The sequence below is a fragment of the Heteronotia binoei genome, chromosome 11, assembly GCF_032191835.1.
Source record: "Heteronotia binoei isolate CCM8104 ecotype False Entrance Well chromosome 11, APGP_CSIRO_Hbin_v1, whole genome shotgun sequence".
In the NCBI taxonomy this organism is placed as follows: Eukaryota; Metazoa; Chordata; class Lepidosauria; order Squamata; family Gekkonidae; genus Heteronotia; species Heteronotia binoei.
Window position 1 is genome coordinate 29,821,715 of NC_083233.1, and position 23,313 is coordinate 29,845,027.

At 39.5% G+C, this 23,313-nt stretch overlaps 1 protein-coding gene across 2 annotated transcripts in view; it reads right to left on the minus strand.

Annotated features, from left to right (window-relative positions):
• LOC132578874 (protocadherin-11 X-linked-like) overlaps positions 1-23,313 on the minus strand; it is a 1,063,113-nt gene that overhangs the window by 188,563 nt on the left and 851,237 nt on the right. The window lies entirely within an intron of this gene.

Consider the following 23,313-nt stretch of genomic DNA (forward strand, 5'->3'; position numbering starts at 1 on the left):
TCCCTAAATGTGGTCTTCTAGTAACCCCCTCCCCAATTCAATGAATGAATCCATGAAAAATTACACATCCCAAAGAAACAAGGGGTGATCTTAGTTGTTTTAGGTCCTGATCAAAATTAAGGAGCCCTCTCCCTCTTCCAACCCTGGCCCTCACTGCCTTGCCTCAGCCTGCTTAATGATAATAGAACTTCAAATTTATTTAGTATTCCAGAACACCTATTTTCTCACTCCTTACAAAAGACTTACAAGGCAGGTTAGTATTTTTACCCACTTATTTCCAGCAGAGGGTTAACAGTGATAGTTATGAGCAGTCTTCCCAGAGATGTCACTGCTGTGGTAAGTTTTTAACTGCGGACTTCCCAATTGACAGCTCACACTCTCATCCACTATGCCAAATAAACTGAACTACACCACCATTATAGCAGAATCTCTCTGCTGCAAACAAAATTCAAGTCTGAGATCATCTTAAAGACCAACAAAATTTGCCAGGGTATAAGCTTTTCTGAGTCAAAGAAGTGAGCTCACAAAAGCTCATACCTTGGAATATTTTGTTAGCCTTTAAGATGCTACAAGACTTGAATTTTGTTGTGCCACTGCAGACTTACATGGGTCATTGCCTGAAACTACTATAAACGATTTATTTCTGTGTTTGTTTCGAAAATGGCTGTGCTATTTCTAGACATCCTGCTGGAGGTGGCTCCCAAAATAAAACATGGTAGTGGTAGAAAGCGCTGTCAATTCGCAGCCGACTTATGGCAACCCTGCAGGGTTTTCAAGGCACGAGGTGTTCAGAAGTGGTTTGCCTTTCCCTGTCTTTGCATTGCAACCCTGGACTTCCTTGGTGGTCTCTCATCCAATTAATCCTTTTTAGCTTCCTAGACCCAACAAGATCACTAGGACAGGGTGAAAAAATAACCCATAATGAAATACAAATAATAAAACTTCACAATTAAAAACTCCAGCATTAAAACCAAACCAGTATTTTAAAAAACACAGTCAGTACTTTTAAAAAGCCCAGTCTAAAGTATTGAAACAATTAATATCCCAAAGATACCAGCATGGTTCAAGACTACCCAAAATATGCTGCTGTGTTTCAGAATTGTAATTTTCCCTTACAAAAATAGTTTCTGTCATCCTTAATTTTACAGCCGATTCACAAGTGTTTTGAGGTTCAATGCCCCATATTTGTTCATAAGTCATAACATTTGCAACATACTGTCTGAAAGTTACCATTTTTATTTGACAATTGCCACAATCTGGTGATAATGGAACCCTGTCTGAGCAATTGGGACTCGCAATCACCAGCTATCAGAATAGGAAAGCTCCCTATGTTTATGTGGGATTCCATTTACCTTAGGCTTTAGCAGGAGGAATCCTATCTATAGACTTCTCTTTGCGTGTGTGTACGTGTGTGCTTGATATAAAACAAATTGAGTTGTGACCTCTAAATGTGATATCCTGATTTTCTCTTGAATGTTTGATTGCCTGAAGGACCTCAGAGAAGATAAGGGTCTTCTTCAGAATGATTACTATTTTTCAGCTCTGCCCAGTGAGATGCAGAGTCATTAAATATTTGATTAAGAAAATGTCTTTCATGTCAGGCATTCAGAAACAAACCTGAACTCCTGAGAAACCGTGGGTAAGTGTGAAGAAGAACTTTAATGTTAGGGGGGGGGAATCCCTTTTTATTCCTCATTCTGACCACAAGAATAGTTTTAGCTACAATTAAAAACAAATCTGCCTCATTTGCTAAAAAGTCAAATCTTCAGATTATCGTGTGTGAAATATCATGATTGAAGCGTGTTCATGTATCACTCATCATGAATATATTTTTCAGTGAGTAGGACTACAAAAACAAACCAATCCTCTAAGGAAAGTGTGGTTGTAACGGCAGTATTCTCTTCCAAAACATTTCCTGGAACACATCTATTTGACTTATTTACAAAATTTATATCCTGCCTTGCTGCCCTTTTAAGGGCACCCAAGGCAGCTAACAATTTAAAATCGAAAGATGCATGTGTACATTAGCATTTGTCCTCAAGCTTCTTAAATGTTCAGTAACAGTTTTCTCCACAATATGTTGAGGAGCTCCATTTAGAAGATCATAAACACACAGTTTTTAGCATGTTTAATTGATTTAAAACATTTCTACCCCACCTTAACTCCTTGGACTCAAGGTGACTAGGATATGAGCCCCCTCCCTTAGAAAATGAGCTTCCTTCCCATCTTGAAAACTCTGTTACTCTTCCACTACTGGATACTATCACAAATAATTTTAATTTAGGGTTGTCAACTCCGTGGGCGATAACAGTCGGGCAGTTGGGGGTGGTTGGGAGGTGTTCTGAATTAGGCCAGCTCAAAAAGAGCCACCCTGATGCTTCCACATGCTCCCCAGCAAGGCGGCCCCATCCCATTTTGCAAGGTGACTTGGTGTGTTCAGATGGAGAGGCAAAGTTTGCCGAAGGGATGGAGCTCTGTAGGGATGTAATGCCACAGAGTCTATCCCCTGAAGCTGCCATTTCCTACAAGGCCATTTCCTACAACTGATCTCTGTAGTTTGGAAATCAATTGTCATTCCAGGAGAACACCAACCTCCATTTTAAGTTGGCAATTCTAGTTTTAACACTGGGAACACAGGATGGGATGTGAGGGTGTAGAAAGAACAGGGTGGTTCCAGACAAGTGGCAACCATTTTGTTTTCTTGGGTCTCAGAGAATAAAGCAGGCTACTACAAGCTAGGTATTGGCCACCCATTTAATGACCAGGGTGGAAAATTACCTGCCCTCAGCCTTGATTTCTCACCTCTGAGGAAATGAAAAGCAGAAGAAAAATGGCCTTCACATAGTGATACTCTGGAAATCTCCCCTGATCCCTTTTCTAAGGTGTTCTAGGCTTCATGGTCTTTATCATAGACCATGAAGCCTAGAACACCTTAGAAAATCACCCCAAAGTGACATCACATCCTCCACAAACTCCGCAAGCATTGCTCCCACATCTCCCAACATTTGCCCATGGCAGTGTTGGGAACCCTAAGCCAGTGCCATTTAACAAGCTTGATATAAAAAGAGAGATGGCTGGAGAAGGGCAAGGCATTCTGTGCATGACAAAGCCAGCTGTTGTGAACCCAATAAATATGGGATCAGTTTCAATACATAATAATTCAGATTTCAATATGCTAATAATTAACAATATGAGTATCTAATCACATACTCCACATTTCCTACTCCCTCCCTAAAATGAAACCTCAGGAAGCAATAAAGGAAACCAGATGAAAAGAATATGCAGTTCCATTCCAATTTACTAAACAGATGATTCAAAATGGAACTATATATTCCAGGTACAATTTCTATCAAGAAAGAATGTGGAAGTGTCCCTGCCAAAGGACTATTTTGTTGTCACCAAGTGAAGCGAGATGAGAACATAGCTCTTTGTGCAAACTACTGTGAAAAGCAAAGAGAGGGGGGAAAAAACCAGCCTAAATGTTTGGCAGCTGGGTCCAGAGGAGGCCATTGACTCTCTAGAGGCAAAAAAGGTCTTGGATTGCCTCAGGACTGTTTGCGCACACTTCTGAAGACAACCAACACATCTGGGACCAATCCACTTACCAGCAAAATGCTCCGCTCACTTTATTTTTTTACCATTTCAGATATCAGTTCACCTCCCTTAAGCCCAGTTAAGTGTGGTATATTCCTTAAAGTGTCAGAAAGCCAACAACAACAAAAAGTACAAAGATTTCCCTGCAAGCTTTGCCACAGGGATGAGTTCTGAGGAGTGTGCTTTGCTTACCAGAGTGCAAACTATACCAAAACATTAACACCTAGATGTGTTAGGGGAAAATAAAAGCAAACAAACAAAAACCTTTTGAATAAATATCACACCCACTCATACTCTGGGAGTGGCAATGGGGAATGCAGATGATACTTTGAAATACACTCGGGATGTGACTGTATACAAACGCTATTCAAAAGTTGAATGTTTCAGCACGGCAAGTTCCACATAAATAAAATAATCTTAGTTTGTCAGATGCATCTTCAAAAATGCGTATGTCTTTACTCCTTATTTCAACTCCACGATCAAAAACATTCAGTATCTCTCTTCTCACTGCTTAAACTGGAGTTGTACAATTTACATTGAGAGATGCTACAGAGGAGGGAGCAGGGATGGTTTCTGTATTTCAAATCCCTGCTGTTTTGATCTTCAAATTCCCATTCCAATTTCATTGCTTCCCCAGACTAAATATTCTTTATTCTAATGCTGTTTTCTGTTCCTTCATGCCAAATTCTTCAGTAAATAAGTATTATACTTTATGTATCAAATAGACACAAGTGGGGACCTGTAACAAAATGATGTGTAATGTGCTGTGGTTTGTAATTGCATTTAAAACAAACAAACAACAGCAGTGTAGAACTTATAGTTACTAAATGTATACACTCCTTGTGATGAGACCCACTCAATACAGTACAAAAAATGTATGCAAAGCATTACTCTTTCCCCACCCATTATATCTCTCTGTCTCTCTGTGTGTCTCTTTCACACACTCTGAGCCAATCAGTCTTTCTCAAGCTGGTGAAGGAGAAGAAGCATTTAGAAGCCTCCCCCCTCCACCACCGAGAAAGTTTTAAGAGGGCAGTGGAGCCCACAGCAAAAGAGGGAAGGGGTGAGAAGCTCAAATGCCCTTTTAAAACATCCCCTTGCTATTTAGCCCTTCATATTTCAGGAGGAATACTCCCCAATCCCAGTTCCAGTTCTGCTGGAACTGAAACACAGAAGACTAAGAGAAAACCGTGCTTATATTATCCAAGATATCACTAATTACTTATGTTCAAATATTATTAAATATAAAATTGTAACATAAACTCAAGCAATTTACTAATACTTCTTTATGAACATACATTAGATGACTAAACAACGTATGCAGAAGTCATGTACATAACAACAAGTACAATAACCAACTCAAAAGTCCACTGACACAGAAATTGGCAAAAGTCCAAATTTTTCAAAGGTGCCAGAGTTCATTTGATCCAGAAAAATGCAATATTATGACACGTTTCTGGTAGTAGGAACTGAAACACAGGCAGAGGGAACTGTTGATAATCAGATATATAGATAGGATATCTCCAGGAGTACCTAATTATTATTATTTATTGTATTTCTATAATTTGTACCCTGCCTTTTTTCCATGAATGGGAGAGTCATCTAAGGCTAAGACACCATCTTTTCAGGCTTGATGTCATCTAAGGCTAGAGCCGTCTCCCCCCTCCCCCCTCAAATATGAGGAAAACCCCAGATTTGGAGAAAAAAATTAAGGAAGGAATTCAATAAAAAACAGAAAGGTAGAACCAGGCAGGAACAGAAGGATTTTTTTTTTTTGGGGGGGGTCCAAGAGTAGGAAGACAAAAGAAGGTGGGGCAAATAGAGCCAGACCAAGAGAGGGGAACATGAGGGCTGGGGGGTTAGTTATTCCCTCTTCTATGAATCTTTGTGGTTCCTTTTCATTGTATGTATAAATGACATATTTTGCATGTATCACAATTGAATAGATCACATATAAAAACATACAACCAGTGTTCACAATATAAATTGATGTCCAAAACCAGCAAGGAAAGCTGAAAATCAAAACCGCTAACAAAAAATAGAAGTGAAGAGAAAGAAACAAAATAAGGAACATCCACTCATCCCTAGAGAGAGGAGGCAGGGGTTGGCTGTGGCACTCAAAACATTAAAATAAAATGCATCTCCTTTTTCCTCTTTCAAACCATAATGTGTTCCATTTTACAACAAAAGATTGGCATATTGGCTGAAATGGGATTTACATTCTGAAGAATTGGTGGCAACTAACCAGTAATGGAATTCATTTCCCTCATAATTGGAGTATTAATTTCTGCTTCTGCCCTGTTTATGAAGCTGGAGCTTTGAAAACTGAAAGACAAGCATCAAAAGTAGTATTTAATAGCCAACTTAACAATGCATAATATCTCATTGTAAAAGGATCTGGCAGCAAATATACACAAATGGGATTCTGCATCTCACATTTGTTGCTTCATATATAATACAATGTTCACAATCTTGCTAGGAATATTTCCGTGCATAATGGAATATGTTGCATATGCCCAGTAAATGTCTAATGAAAGAATGTGTCTTGTGTAGTAAACAATGTTTTTTTTTTAAAAAAAAATCAGCATTCGAGGGGGATTAACATAATGTTTTCAAGTCATGGATAACTAACAAAAAACACAACCCAGAAAGTTACTAAAACCGGAATTATATAGTGAGTAATCCTTGTTCCTGTTTACACAGAATGACAGGTGGAGAAGATAGTATTCATCAATAGTATTTTGGGAAAACTGATACGTGTGGCTTAGATAGATTTAGGAGGAGTTTTGGGGCCATAGGTTTGTGCCAGTGGTCTTCTGACTTATGGAAGATTGTTTGTTTGTTTTTTAATTTCTACTAGAACAACTCCTTCCTTTAGCCAACAAGAAAGGGAGGATGTGTCTCATAACAGTTAAGCTATCAATCTGCACCAGTAGTACTACTCAGTTGAATATAAGTTAACCATAAATAAATAAATAACAAGTTCTTTAAAACCAAAGCTTCTGTACAGTCTTATGTGGGGGGAATAGGGGTACAGAATTCAAAGGGCTCTGGTCACTCCAGATAATGCTAGAGATTCACAAGTCATGTGACATGTTTCCATTAATGTTAAACTTAGCCTGGATAGTGTGAAGAATACCCTGGCCTGTATGACACAGGTTAGCCCTATTTCATCAGATTTCAGAAATGAAGAAGGGTCAGACTTGGTTAGTACTTGGATTGAGGACCACCAGGGAAGTCCAGGGTCAATATGCAGAGACAGGCAATGACAAACCATCTCTATCTCCTGCCTTGAAAACACTATGGGGTCACGAGAAATTGGTTGCAATTTAACAGCACTTTGCACCACCAGTGTGAGCAGCAAACCAGAAGGAATCTTCATCTGAACGCCTCTGAAATCTTTCGGAAGCCCAGATGTCCTGCAAACATTAAAAGAGCAAGCTAGCTGAGTACCCTTCACTGATGGAAGAGGAAGAAAGAATTTCTGAGTCATTTTACTCTGCAATAATCTGTGTAAATCTAATCACAAAGCACATCTATATCACAAAAGGCACTGATGGGGGTGAACATTATTAGGTGTAGCGCACGGTTTTTTTGTTGTGACATCTTATCTGTGGCTTCCATGATTCTTCCAGTCCCTTCATCAGTGCATACCACTGACATGATATAAAAAGGAAAAAGAAGGAGCTTTGAATCACTGCGGTAAACCATAATGTAGATATTAACCCTGGTTTGTCTCTCTTTATGTACATTCCTAAAATCAATTTTGCTCCTGAATTGGAGTTGTCAGAAGAATGTAAGAAGAGCCCCACTGGATCCAAGGTCAATCTTGATAGAGTGGTATAGTGGTTAGAGTGTTGGATTAGAACGTTGGAGTCCAAGTTCTAAAACCTATTCTCTTTCAAACAATTTTATTAGTAACATATGGTAATAAATTTCAATTTCTTACATCATTAATAACTACTTTTTTATCTATCCCATATATTACTTTCTACCCCCCGTTACTTGACACCTGCCGGTGTTATATACTTAAAATATTAATATTAAAGGTACCCTTAATTAATAAGAACCAAAATTAATATCCTCCTCCCTCTTGTACTTAGTTATTATCAAAAATTGTCCAATGCCCTTTTATTTTCCACTCTTTTTCTACGTATCTTCTGAACTATTTCCACTCCATCTTAAATACTTCTAAACCATAGTCTCTTAAGGTTCTTGTTAACTTGTCCATTTCACTCCATGCCATAACTTTTACAATCCAATCCCATTTCTCTGGTATTTTTTATTGCTTCCGCAACTGCATACAATGTCCTAGCAGCTGAGAGCAAGTACCAGATTAAAGTTCTATCTTCTTTTGGAAATTTTTCCATTTGTAATCCCAACAGAAAAGTCTCTGCAACTTTGTTAAATTCGTATCCCCAAGATCTTAGAAATCTCTTGTTGAATCATCTGCCAATACTTTTTAGCTCTTTCTTGATACTCTGACATGTTGAGAGTTTCATAGAGTTCTTCAACAAATATTCTCATGTGTCCATCTGTATTTCTTTATTTACATTAATTGCCCACTTAATCATTTGAGATTTCACTACTTCATCCTCCATAGACCATTTTAAAAGTAACATAGATTTTCAAATTAATTTTTCATTATCTCCAAGCAGAACTTTTTCCATTTCTGTTTGTTCTCGTCTTATTCCTTCAGTTTTAAAATCACTTTCCACTAAACTCTTTATTTGTTGCATTTGAAACCAATCATATTTATAATTCAGCTCCTCAGCAGTTTTCAACTCTATTTTACCACTTTGTATTTTTAATAGTTGATTATATGATATCCATTTTCCCTCTCCTGACTCAGCTGTTATTTTTATTACTTCTGCTGGCACTATCCATAGTGGTTTTCTCTCATCGCCATATTTCTTATACTTCATCCAAATATTTAACAGATTATTTCTTATGTAATGGTGAGAGAAAAAAACATCCATCTTTTTCTTTCCATAGTACATATAAGCGTGCCAGCCAAATTTATCTCCATGACCTTCCAACGTTAAAAGTTTTTTATTCATTAGCGTCACCCAATCTTTTATCCACACTAAACAAACTGCTTCATTATATAATCTTAAATCTGGTAATTGGAATCCTCTTTTTTCTTTAGCATCTATTAAAACTTTCATTTTAATCCTTGGTTTCTTTCCAGCCCATATAAATTCTGAAATCTTTCTTTGCCATTTATTAAATTGTTTACTGTCTTTCACAATCGGAATAGTTTGGAATAAATACATTATTCTTGGCAAAATGTTCATCTTAATTGCAGCTATTCTATCAAGCATTGACAAATTAAGCTTGTTCCACTTTATCATATCTTCATCCATTTTACGCCATAACTTTTCATAATTGTTTTTAAACAGATCAATGTTCTTCATTGTTATTTCCACACCCAAATATTTTACTTTAGAGGTAACTTCACATCCCGTTAGCTTCTGCAATTCCTTTTGTTTATTTACTTGCATATTTTTACACCAAAGTTTTGATTTTTCTTTATTAACATAAAGTCCCGCCAATTCTCCAAAATCTTGTATTTTAGCTAACAACAAAGGTGTAACTTGTGTAGAATTTTCATTTATAAACATTATATCATCTGCAAATGCTCTATATTTATAAGTAAATCCTTTAATTCTCATTCCTTCTATTTCTTCATCGTCTTGTATTTGCATCAATAAGATTTCAAGAGTCATTATAAACAACAATGGTGAAAGCAGACAACCTTGTCTTGTACCTTTGCTGATTATCATTTCATCTGTAAGATCTGCATTTATACATAGCCTTGCACATTGTTCAGTATATACTGCCTTTATCCTTATAAAGTTTTTTCCCAACTTTATTTTTTCCATTACTGCAAACATAAAGTCCCAGTTCAAATTGTCAAAAGCTTTCTCTGCATCTGCAAAAAATAATGCAACTTCCTTCTCTGGATGTCTTTCATAATATTCTACAATATTTACAACAGCTCTAATATTGTCTCTTAGTTGCCTTTTAGGGAGAAAACCCACTCGATCTTCCTTTATAAAATTTATTAAATATTGTTTAAGCCGTTCTGCCAAGATTCTTGTGTATATCTTATAATCATAATTTAATAATGAAATTGGTCTATAATTGTTTCTTCCTTTGGAATCAATGAAATTACAGCTTCTTTCCATGTATTTAGTATTATTCCATTTAATCTTATCGCATTCATCAATTTTTGAAGTTTCGGTACTAATTCTTCTTTAAGCTTTTTAAAAATGTTTGCCGTATATCCATCTGGTCCAGGTGCCTTTCCAATTTTCATTGCATTAATCGCTACTTCAATCTCTATTTTTTCAATCGGATCATTTAATTTTTTTTCCATATATTCAGTTAAGGGTGCTATTTTAATCTTTTGCAAATACACTTCGATCCTTTCTTTCCTTACTTTATCACCCTTAAATAATTTAGCATAATACTTAAAAAATTCTCTCTTTATTCCTTCTTTGTCTACCATCTCTTTTCCATCAGCCACAATTTTATTAATAATTTTACTTTCTCTCTTTTTCTTCAATTGCCAGGCCAGATACTTTCCAGGTTTGTTTGCTCCCTCAAAAAATTTCTGTTGTAATTTTTTCAAATTCCATTCTATTTCCTTATTTAACAAATGTCTCATTTGTGTTTGTAATATTGTAATCTCCCTTATAATTTTCTTTTTTCCTGGCCTTTTTCTTAATTCACCTTTTTTCTTAATTTCATTTTGAATGTCCAACATCTGTTTATCTTTTGCTCTCTTATCTTTATTATTCAATGTTATTAATATTCCTCTCATTACTGCCTTGTAGGCATCCCATACTGTCTGAAATTCTATATCTTCTCTATCATTGACATTGAAGTAAGCTTTAGTTTCCTTTTCTAAAGATGTCACTAAAACCTATTCTGTCATGAAAACTTGCTGGGTGGTCTTGGACCAGTCACATATTGTCTGCTTAACCTACTTCAGAGGGTTGCTGTGAAGATAAATGGAGAAGGAGAGAATGTTGCATACCAGTTTGGGTCTCCATCAGGGATCAAAGTGAGGGATGAATAAATCCAAGAGTCCAGTTGCATGTTCCTAGCAGCAACTATCTGCTTTTCTTTCTTTCTTTCTTTCTTTCTTTCTTTCTTTCTTTCTTTCTTTCTTTCTTTCTTTCTTTCTTTCTTTCTTTCTTTCTTCCTTTCCTCCTTTCTTTCTTTTCTGGGGGTGTCCCAGAAGTAGGCTATGAAACATATTTCCACACAGGTGCCTTCCCCAAATTGGAAACTTGCCTCTGAAAAGGCAGCTTTTATCAAGACTAATAGTCATTGATATTCTGCATTAATTTGCCTAATTTCCTGAACTTATGTCATACCCTGGAGCCATGCCATACATCTAAGATTCATTTTCCAATATGTAAAAAAGGAAATAACAGTATCTTACTTCACAGAACTGCAAAAAATGAAATAAGAAAATCCCCCCTCAAATCTTTAGAAGTAAGTTATCCTATATTTTTAATTATAAGGGGAAAAAATAAGAAAATAAAAGAAATGCATGCACATGCTGTTGTTGTTTTTTTGGGGGGGGGAGGTAGTCTGCAAAACTTGTTTTTAGCAGGCCACCAGGAAGTTGAAACTGCTTTATGCAAGCATACCAAAATCAATTCCATTGCTATTCACAGTACCTTAGATACATTTTCTACAGAATGAAGCAAATGAATGCACTGTCCATTCATCAAGGTAAAATTGTTGCAGCACAACACTCATTGCGTCTCTTTATCGACACTCTGGTGTTAGATTAATGTGGATTCTCAGTCAGACTGACCTCCCCAAACAAACAGAAGCCACGCCATCCATTTTTTAAAAAAAGGAATCTGAAAGGAGGCCGTAATCATCAGTTATGTCAAAGAATGAGGATGCAAAGAACAGCCACAGAGATGAGAAATATACATAATGATGCTTCTAACACATTTATTTCAGTATTCACAGCTTGATTGCTATACATTGCATTCATTAAACCATACAAGGATACAACAAGCAGCAAATCCTTAAGATAGATCTCAGAAGGGGTCCGCTTCCTTAGGAATTAAGTGGAATTTAGATATTTAATTCTATCGAGATCTTAGGACTTTGCCACATGTAAGAGAAAATTGCCCACCCATTACTAAAATGGAGATGCCATACACACTGTTTAATTAAAATGAGTTTATTAATGAACAGCTGATCTGCATAAAAACATTAAACCCCCTTCCCCTTTGTGTGGATCTATAGAACAGGCTGTTCTACAGATTGCTTCACCAGCACTTCCTTCTGAAGCCTTGGTAAAATGTTGGCTCTTTGAGACTCTATGACTTTTTACTCTGATTTGTCCTTAACTCTTTCTAGACTACCATGACATTCATCCTGCTATGGTTTGGGTGGGGTGGGTGGGATGGCTATGGCATTTCAGGAAAGTTAATAAAAGCTACATAGTGTTTCCAAGTGGTTTACAACAAACACTTTCCGGAACAGGACCTGAGAATCATGACTTTTGGCATCTCAGCATATTTGCTCATGTTCTAACTGCCCTAATGGGGAGTACCAGTCTCCCCCTGAACCCAATAACCTTGAATCTCACACTGTAATACCCAGGGATAGCTCAGTGCTGCAAGGTTTGCCATTATCTCTGCTACTGAGCCCTGCTTTAAACAGGTTCTTCAAAACATCAGGTTAACAAGAAGCACTGTTTTGCAAGTTCATATGAGGGTAGAATCTTTTTCTCCTTTGTAAAGCAAACCCCATCTTTCTTTGCAGCTTGGCTGTCATCTGATGAATATCTCTGATTATTTATAGTGGAGTGAGGGTCAGGGAGCATTAGAAATTGAACTCAAGCAGAACCCGACTTGCAGTGGAATACAGAATGCTAGGAACAAGAGGGTGAGCTTCCATTCATTGCGTTGCCAGTGACTTCAACCATGACCTCTACTGTAAACGTGGGAGGTAAAATAAGCTTGTTTTGCTGTTGCAACCAAGGTCTCCTAGGAACAAACCAGTATGTGATTGAGTACGTACATCTAATTTAAATTGCTATTCATACACTTACACCTCCCATCCCATTCAGATTGTGAAAACATTGCTTTTGCTGTTGCTATTAACACTTATGCCTTCTCCCTGAGCAGCTTTCATATGGTTTCCAGACAATCTCCCATCCTACCTATTGTTTATCCTAGAAAGAATGTGAAAAAAGTCTTCAGTTCACTAGAAACTCATTAAGTATTATATATCATGGATATGATAAGTCCCTGTAGGAAGAGTTAACTGTAACTCTGCCAAACAAGTGTCTTAGTTGAGTATAAGGAAGGGGAAGAACAGTGGCAGATACTGACACCCCAACCAAGTGTCAGACTTCATTTGGACTCAGCTAATATTAGGTGCAGCAGAAACCCTTCCCTCTGTACTGCCAAGGATGATGGCTCGAAGAGGACTCCCATGAAATGTTCCTTTTATTTTTTCTTCCTACTGAGCAGAACAGTTCACATCCTGAGCAGAATATAACTGATGTAATCTTAAAATGGGCAATGGACAGTGCAAGACCCTGTGCAGCTCCAGATTAAGAACATAAGAGAACATAAGAGAAGCCATGTTGGATCAGGCCAACGGCCCATCAAGTCCAACACTCTGTGTCACACAGTGGCAAAAATTTTTATATACACACATACACTGTGGCTAATAGCCACTGATGGACCTGTGCTCCATATTTTTATCTAAACCCTTCTTGAAGGTGGCTATACTTGTGGCCGCCACCACCTCCTGTGGCAGTGAATTCCACATGTTAATCACCCTTTGGGTGAAGAAGTACTTCCTTTTATCCGTTTTAACCTGTCTGCTCAACAATTTCATCTAATGCCCACGAGTTCTTGTATTGTGAGAAAGGGAGAAAAGTACTTCTTTCTCTACTTTCTCCATCCCATGCATTATCTTGTAAACCTCTATCATGTCACCCCGCAGTCGACGTTTCTCCAAGCTAAAGAGTCCCAAGCGTTTCAACCTTTCTTCATAGGGAAAGATTGCTGCTGAGTGGGGCTTCCTGTGTTAATGAGTGGCTACTCACACACCCATGGGCATACCATGGTGGAACACTTGCATAACATCTCAGGATCTTCATGGTTTAGAGGGATATTAGAGTCCCAATCCTGAGCTCCGGAAATGACTGATAAATATACACCAAACCTGTTGCATTCTCTTGGCATGGGCAACTTGGGACAAAATTATTCCTCTGCTATGTCAGACTTCCAGAGTCCTTGATGCCTAGTGTTTATGGAGACTCTGTAGGGTTTTCAAGACAAAAGATGAGAAGAGGTGGTTTATCATTGCCCACCTCTGAGCAATGGACCCTGGATTTACCCTGGATTTAATAACCCTGGATTTACTTGGTGGTCTCCCATCCAAGTACTGACAAAGGCTGACCCTGTTTAGCTTCCAAGATCTGATAAGATTGGGCTAGCCTGGGCCACCCTGGTCTGAGCTGTGTCATATTTAGATGTCAACCATATTTTCTATATGGCTATTTTGGTTTGTTATAATGGGGACATAGAATAATCCAGGTTCCACCTGGATTCTACCTGGGAAAGAACTTGAAAAGGTTTCATTTATATATAAACAACTTGGTTGGGCCCTAACTCTAACAGCTCCAGCAGCAATAGCAGCTCTAACAACTGCAGCAGCACATCTTCCCAGGCACCACCAGGAGGCTTTTCTTCCAAATATTAAGTCTTTATTAATTGTACCAGGTCCCTTGCCTATCCTGCAGGAGGATTTGGTGTTGTGTTCCAGGAGTTGTGTTCCAGCCTGCTTCGGCAGGGAGGGCGGGATATAAATAAAATGATGATGATGGTCAGGGTCATCATGTCATATCCCTGACACAATGACATCACCCAGAAGTGACATCATCACATCGGGGATGTTGTATGGGGATGTTCTGGTTTTTGAGCAAACTCTATGGTTTGTCAGCTGATCCATGGCAGGGAGAAGCCCCCCAAACTGGGGGATCCCCTACTGGGACCTGGGGGCTGGTAAACCTAACTATGTCATTCTTAGTATTATTAGCAGCACTTTTCACTATCAACAAAAGCATATGATCCTTGGAGAGCCCTTCTCTCCTTTGAACAGCATCTTCTGGTGGTACCCATTCCAAAAGACATATGCTTAGACTCGACCAGGGCCAGGGCCTTTTCAGCTCTGATGGAATGCTCTCTCAAGTGAGATCAGGGCAATATGGGACTTATTACAATTCTGCAGGCCCTGTAAAATAGAGATGTTCTGCCAGGGCTTTAGTTGAAGCAGCAGGTGTCCATTTACATAAGCCCCTCCTGCTCCATCCCACTTTGTATTTGTACTGCATCATCCTATATTTTTGGTGATGTTTGATGCCCACCTGCCCAACACTCTGATCCACCTGTGCATGCATACAGGGCTCATTTTGGAGCTTTTGTTAAATTGTTATTTTGCCATTTTGTGAGCTATGTTATGGGGATTTTAACAGGATTAACTAGAATTGTTTTAACTGAAATTGGTTTTTATTGTTCTTATCCTGTTGTAACCCACCCTGAGCTCACTTGTGGGGAGGGTGGGATGGAAATTTAATAAACAGAATGAAACGAAAGCAGTCTTATACTGCCAAGCAAGCAGATTATCAGCATTTCAGGAGAAGTGTCTTTTCCCAGTGTCTGAGAAGGTTTAACAGGTAATGCCTGAGATCAGACTTGGGGTTAGTGTTGTTATGGGAAGGGGGGATTTTCTTTTCAAGATTAATCTCTCTCTCTTTTTTAGATATAGCCATTCCTCATATTCTCTTTTTAAAAGTTTCTTTTTTGTTATCTTTGATGAGAAATCAATGCACCCTTTTGTAACTTCAGCTCTTGCAGTTGTTTTATACTATATAACACAGAGCGGTGCTCTAGCAGCACACTAGGAAGGTTTGGGAGCATATTGTCTGCCTCTGAGCAACCGCAGAGTGAAATTCCGAAATGCTGTCTTCCAGTTTCTCTTTCATCAAAACCTGATTAGAAAATGACTCCAAATTTCCTCCCCACCGCCCTTTAAAAGGAGGGGGAGAAAGAGAAAGGGGTGAAACAGATTGTTGGATTTCAGGGAGAAAGTGGGTAAAGAGGAATTAGTAAAACTTTCCTTAACAACCCAACTTGGGACCTTCTGCATGCAAAGAATTTTTTCTCTGAAGTTTCTATTGGCTGGTATCATTTCGCGACACTCTTTGTTGCTAGCAGTCACTGGAAGTGTATTAATGTAGTAAAGAGACATCTGCAGGATTTGAAAATATTAACATATCCTCTCTCTCCCATTACATTTATGAAGAACACATTCATATTTAATAGGATATGTTATCTAAAGTTTATGATGTAACCCCACGCATGAGAAACGGTTCCAGTGGTTTTCAACGGATATAAGGTTAATATAGTTGTCCCCATTGTTCCTCCCTATTTTTACTGCTTTAAGGAAAGGTCAATATGGAACATAAAGAAATAGTTTTAAAAGAGTCTGACATCCCTTTAAAATTGATTGTGGTTTAAAGAATGCCATCTCTTGGCAGATGTTGATACCAAGTTTGAGAAGGGATAATGCATCAAAAGTTAAATTGGAGACTAACAATAAAGGAGAATTGTACAGTAGTCATGGTGTCAGTTTAGGACTTGGGCACCTTAGATTCAAACCTCTACTAATCCAGGAAACTCACTAGCTTACCTTGGGCCAGTCACTCTAAGCTTAATACAACTTGCAGGTTCGTCATACAGGTAAAATGTAGAGAAAAGGACAGCATGATTTTCTGCTCTGAACTCCTTGGAGGTAGAATATCAGATAAAATAAAGACATACAATTTAGCCCAAACATATAGGTGGAAAAAGAAAAAATGATAGCTATAAATAAAATATCTTTTTTAAAAAAAAAGTTTCCATATTTCCAATTGTAATGGGTTCCCAAAAGCATACCACTGCTTCTGGTCCACTTGAATTGCTATTGTGCTTTCACACAATTCAGACACATTTTCCAGATGTTACAAACAGTGCATAATGGGCACACAAGCTACTCATGATCTTTCCAATACAAGCAGTCATCATTTGGGGTGTGCATTCAGTTTGGCCAAACCAAATATGGCCCCAAATGCCAGTGATTTGGCTGTATTCAGGGACAAATACAGCCAAATCAGATTCTCTGGCATTATTCAGTAGCTGAATACTGCCTAATTAGCATCCAGTGGTACTTGGGGCTCCTGAATAATGGTGGGAAAGGGGGTTTAAAATTTAAAATGACTGAACCTTTCCCGCCATTTATGGGCTTTCCCCATCTCTTTCAGAGCTTCACTGGGATCGGGGTGCGGGGGGGAGAGGGGGAGAGGGATCCCCAGCACCCAGTCACAGCCATGCATTTACATTGCAAATGCATGCGCATTTTTACAATGGTGGTGTTGCTGCTGGACTATGCCAGCCAGTTAAGCACCGCCTACCTTGCTTGTTGGAGGGAGGGGGAGAGGGAAAACTTGCAATTCTGCCAACAAGTTGCAGTGCTCTGTGTGTCCAATCACAAGGCAGTGTTCTTTTTTTTTTTTTAACTGCTCTGTGCATGGACAGAGAGCATTTAAGGAGTCCTGCTGCCTACATTAGACTCCACTGCTGGCTGGCTGTTAGGCTGAGAGACTGTGTAGCTGCTGACCTCTGGCTTCATCTGCTGCTGACTTTGTTCCTTCGCCTGCCTGGCTGTGTGGACCAAAGTGCACTGGGCTCCTGGACAGTGATGTCTGAAGAAGAAATCATCAGGTATGTTTTGGGGATTTTTTTTTTTTTACAAAGCAGGATTCAAGAGAAGTAAAATGACTTTTTAAAAAAGTGCTGCTTTACTTATCCTGTTTAGGGTGGTTGGTCTGCTTGGAGTGGGTTAGGGCTAGGGTTCTGTTGGGGTAGGGAGGTTGGCTTAGACTTTAGAAGTCAAAAATTTGTATAAGTTTTAAAAGGGTTTTTTTAAAAAAATATTAAAATATTACTATTTTACTGCTTTTATTTTCTTTTGCTGCTGGGTGGGAGGACTGGGGTTTTTGTTCATTGTGTTGGATGGTGCAGATTTAATTATTGTGATTTTTTGTGGGTGTTGATATTTCTTAAGAGTTCACTGGTGTTTCCTTTGTTGTTTAGGTGTCCTCTTGGTAGCTTGGGGTGGGTGGGCAGCTGTTGTTGTGGAGTTGTGTTGTGGTTTTGTTGTCCTTGATAGTGTTCTTGTGTTTTGATTGTACAGTGTGACTTGTGAAGGTTTTTTTTTTTTTAAGTTCTTGTCTTCCTTCTGGTTGCTGGGGAGGGGACTAAGTAGAGTGTTAAAGGATTCCACACAGGTATTTCTTCTGTAGGACTGTGGTTCAGTGGGCAACTGATTTGCATGCAGAAAGGTCATAAACTATCTGTGATGCTTTGCACTAATATGTTCCATGCACTGCTTCTGTGCTGCAGTCCTTGCAGAAAGCCTCTATCCCAATTTGTGAATCAGAGGCTGTAACCACACTGCTGGCTCAGGGCAGCATCAGGCCACACCAGAAGTAAACCAGATGGAAAAGGAGTGCCCGGGAGTGTGCAGTTAGCGTACAGCCTGCCCCAGGAACAGGGATGGGTGGCGGGCGGCTTGGAGGAGTGTTCAGAGCACTTATGCACCTGTCTGCCACTCTGTGGATGTTCCCCAGGTGCTTCCCAGCTATCCAGACAGCCACAGAGGTGCCTCAGAGCCACCTCAGATATTAAGTACCACTTTGGGAGGAGGGGGAGAGGCCATTTTAGCTGATTCCTACTTGTCACTACAGCTTCCTGACCTAAAGAAGATCTTTAGAGAAAAGAGACCCTAGGTTGCTTAGGGAATGGAAGGTGACAAAACACCTTTTGTACTAGCTCCTTCTGCATATTTTTCTACTGGATCCAACCCCATGTTTTTATGGAGAATAATGAGTTGTTAATGAGATCATTCTAGTTTGTTTCCCCAAGATTCTTCTGTATGAAGGAGATAAACGGGGTGGGGGGGAAAACTGAAACAATTCTTAAATCCTCCTTTCTTGTAGACATCCTTGAGTTTTCTATATCAGACTGTAGAACAGAAGAAGCTCATTGGAATTTTTTAGAAGTCTTCCAATTTTTTTTAAACCTCTTCTAAAAAATACAATGCTTCCAATCCAACCCCTCAAGGTTAGAGCACATTGCATGTTACAGACAAATTGTTGGGTTCACTTACACATTAAATGTGGAGCCATTCCTTCACTCAAAGTTAAATGGGGAATGAATGCTTGAGCAGACTTTCCCCCCTTCCACTTAGGGAAGCTCTTTCCCCATCTTATCAGCCTATCAAACCAAACACAAGATCAACTTGGAGGCAAGCGCGTAGGTACAGATGTTGTGCAAACAAAGAAATTTGTAATAAACAGCTTGTAGAGAAAAGGTTAGTGCTTGTACCAATTACACCCTGGGTTACTGTCTTATGATCCTTGGAATATGAAATGGCATTTGTCTGTCAGGTCTTCCCACAGTAAACAAATTATGAAATGAATTATTACTCGCAAATGCATGAGCATATGACATGCTGGATAGACTCATAAAAAAGACCAAGCGGCTAAACAGATAATAGAGCAGGGATAATTTCTCTTACCTATTTTCCTGTATACCTCCAGCAACATGTACATATATATGCATACACAGAGAGAGACACACACACACATATTAGAGAAAGAAAAGGATAGTACTATCATTTTGAAGAGCACAGATAACAAAAGGTCATTGGATTAAACTTTATGAATCATTCATTCATAGCTCACAGGAGCTTCCGGAAATATTAATTTCTCCTTTGCAGACCTCACTAACATAGCAACATAGTTTGTGTTATCAGCAATTAGGGCTGTTGTCAAGGATCACCCTGCTTATCTGTACACTTGTGAGCTTTGCATAGAGATATCACAACCCAGGCCTTTAATACAATGATCCTCATTTATTTTCATGCCTCTCTTTGTATATTAAAATCTTGCTGGGTGGGAATTCGTTTCATCCATCTGACAAAATGGCCTTGGAAGTGTATGATATAATTTATGGGTTAGTTTTCCAGGTGCCTTGGGACTCTTCATTTGTGCACTGATTGCACACTTTTAAAAGAAAGAACGGGCACCCAAACATGCACATTCAGTCCATTCAGTCCATTCAACCACAGATATTCAGTCCATCCAACCATGAGGCTTGGATCATGCAGATAGTCTCCACTGATGGAAGGGAGATTAGGACATCTTTACTTCCCCAATGATGTACCCCAAAATGCTGGTCCTGGGTGACAGGGGACCTCAGGAACAGCATGACAGAGGAGCCAGAAATTTGCATCACAAAGGGAGGAACTGGCAACTATTGCCCCCCTCCTGATCTGCGGTAGCCTAGATGGCCCAGGCTGGACCATTCTCATCAAATCTCAGAAGCCTAGCAGGGCCAGCCCTGACTGGTACCAAGGAAATCCAGGGTTGCTAAGCAGAGGCAAGCAATGATAAACTACCTCTGAACATCTCTTGCCTTGAAAACCCTACAAATTCACTGTATGTCAGCTCCAACTTGGTGGAACTTTCCATCACTACCCTATTATCATAAAATTCTCCTATACCCAACCTACAGGACTCATCTGCTCATCTTTCAAAGGTGTTGGGATGGGAGAAAGTGATTATATTTGCTTACTTGTTTTCTTACTATTGAAAGGGATGACCTAACATTAAACCATGAACTTTTCCTTCTTGCAAAGATCTGTCATTTCACTTGTACCATGCCTTATCACAACAAGCATGATTTGCAAATATTATAGACCTCCCTGCTAAATAAGTAAAATGCTACTGCACTCAAAATTGGCACTTCAGAAAAAAAGATGCCTTTATCACGTTTTCTTTCTTACCTACTTAGAAGAATTCCAACTCTTTCATTTATTGTGATTGCAAATGATAAATTATTGATTTGGAAAGCAACGCCACCCCAAAGTTGGAAATGACTGATGCTTGCACAGGGGACCTTTCCTTTCCTGAGGGTCAAACATATCACTTCCCAAAGAAGTGCCAAAGAAAAGGTGGAGAACAGAAATGCAACTACTTAATAAAGTTTGTCGGTAAACAGCTCATCTTCGTGACATGTCTAAGGGTGCAAGCTTGAGATCAGTCAGTAACCCCCAAAACCCCTCACCCAGCATCTTTTTGGAGATATGCTGGTGCAGATTGGAGATCTGGGAAGTGTGTTCGTTTATATCCCATTTTATCTTCACAGTAATCCTGTGATGTATGTCTGGATGAAAGATTAGGCCACAATAACTTCATAAGGTCCATCAGTGAGAAATCTGAACTCAGGCTCCCCCAATTCATTTTGAAACCCACAATGGCTCTCACTGTTACCTTCTGAACATTTAGTAATGCTACATTTAATTACTTTGTGCTAATATGCAATAAAATCATGTGCTATAGCTTCTTTTTGGACTGTTACTTTCAGACTGGGCAGGAGGGGAGACTGCATTTTAATGTTTCCTAGAAGAATCTTGAGAGTCCCTTGGACTGCAAGAAGATCAAGTCAGTCAGGGAAATCAACCCAGACTGTTCCCTGCCTGGAAGGTCAGATGCTGAAGCTGAAGCTCAAATACTTTGGCCACCAAATGAGAAGGGAGCACTCACTGGAGAAGACCCTGATGCTGGGAAAGACAGAAGGCAAAAGAAGGCGGCGACGGCAAAAGATGAGATGGCTGGACAGCGTTATTTATTTATTTATTTATTTATTTATTACTTTACATTTATATCCCGCCCTCTCCGCAAGCGGACTCAGGGCGGCTTACAGTATCATAAAAACAATCAATTCCATAAAACATATAAAACCATAAAACATTTATCAAGTTAAAAACTAGTACGCTATCTCAATCTAGTCTGGCGGTATTGGGTTCTGACTATGACCGCCGGCTTCTGTAGGATGTCCGGTGGCAGCCCATTTTCAGTCAACCAGAAAAGCCTGCCTAACAAACACTGATGTAACAAACACGAATTTGAGCAGACTTCGGAGGATGGTGGAAAACAGGAGGGCCTGGCGTGACTTTGTCCATGGGGTCGCAAAGAGTCGGACTCGACTGTGCAACTGAACAGCGACAAACTGAAATGAATTCCTGACAACGATAGCTCAGGCTAACCTGATCTTATCAGATCTCAGAAGCTAAGCAGCATCAGCTCTTATTAGTATTTGTAAGTTCAGGGTTGCTAAGCAGAGGCAAGCAATGGCAAACTATTTCTGAAGAAGACATTGAAGAAGACGACATTGGATTTATATTCTGCCCTCCACTCAAGAGTCTCAGAGTGGCTCACAATCTCCTTTATCTCCCTCCCCCACAACAGAAACCCTGTGAGGTGGGTGGGGCTGAGAGGACTCTCACAGCAGCTGCCCTTTCAAGGACAACCTCTGCCAGAGCTATGGCTGACCCAAGGCCATGCCAGCAGTTGCAAGTGGAGGAGTGGGGAATCAAACCCAGTTCTCCCAGATAAGAGTCCGCACACTTAACCACTACACCAAACTGGCTCTCAGTTCTGAAAATATCTTATCTTGAAAACCCTATGGGGTTGCCATAAGTTGGCTGTGACTTAATGGCAAACAAACAAACCACTCCCTCCCCAAAACTAAAGAGATCCTTTACATGAGTCCTAGGGCAGGGCCGGATATGGGGGGGGGCAGAGGGGGGTGCTTGCCCCGGGCGCCAATGGAGGGGGGCGCTAAATTGGGTATGGAGTCATTGTATTCTATGGAACCATAATATAGAATGGCCCAAAAGGGGGCATCATTTTTAATTTTGCCCCCGCCTCAGAAAACATGTAGATCCAGTCCTGTCCTAGGGTTACCTGTTTTACTTGCAATCTGTGAGGTAGCCATATTGTCTGAAAAAGGGTTGTGCATGTACAGCTTCAGTACGCCTGAACCAGAACACTGAAGCTGTGCACACAAGGAAAACAGCTGCATTGCCCCTGTTCAGATAATATGATTAACTGTGTGCATCCAAAGGGTATATGTGCAGTTGGGAGGCTCCTACATATGGGGGCAGGGGCAGGCCTCGGAATCAGCGGGAGCTCATAGGAGTGCAGCTCCTGAACCTTTCTAACAGTTCCACCTTCTCCTTCCCACTGAATAGTAGGTGCAGCTGCATAACAATCCCTGGATGAGCTCCACTATCTATATTTCTACAAAATGACCTCTCCTTGGTGGCAAAAAGTTTTGGCAAGTCATATTCAACTTATGGGGATCCCATAAGGTTTTTAAGGCACTAGAGACCATTCCTGCTATTATATATGCTTACTGTTTCTGGTTCTGTTGTGTGATTTTAATGCAACTATTACTGTATAAGACTGTTACAATTTGTATTATTTATATTTTTTTCCTATGTGTCAAGGATTTCTTTTTAACTGAAAAGCATTTTCACCGACTGAGAGTGCACTCCTAAGCAGGTGTACTCAGAATCCTATGCAAACCTATTCAGTGTGTCTGACTCCCAGGAAAAGTATTCTTAGGATGACACTGCTAGTTGTAAACTAATCGGAGTGCTTTTAAGAGACAGAATGAATTAAAAATGCATTTATTAAACATATAACAATGCTGTCAAATAACTAAATGTGGTGTTGGATCCAAACCACTGCGCTGGATTCAAATCCCTTTC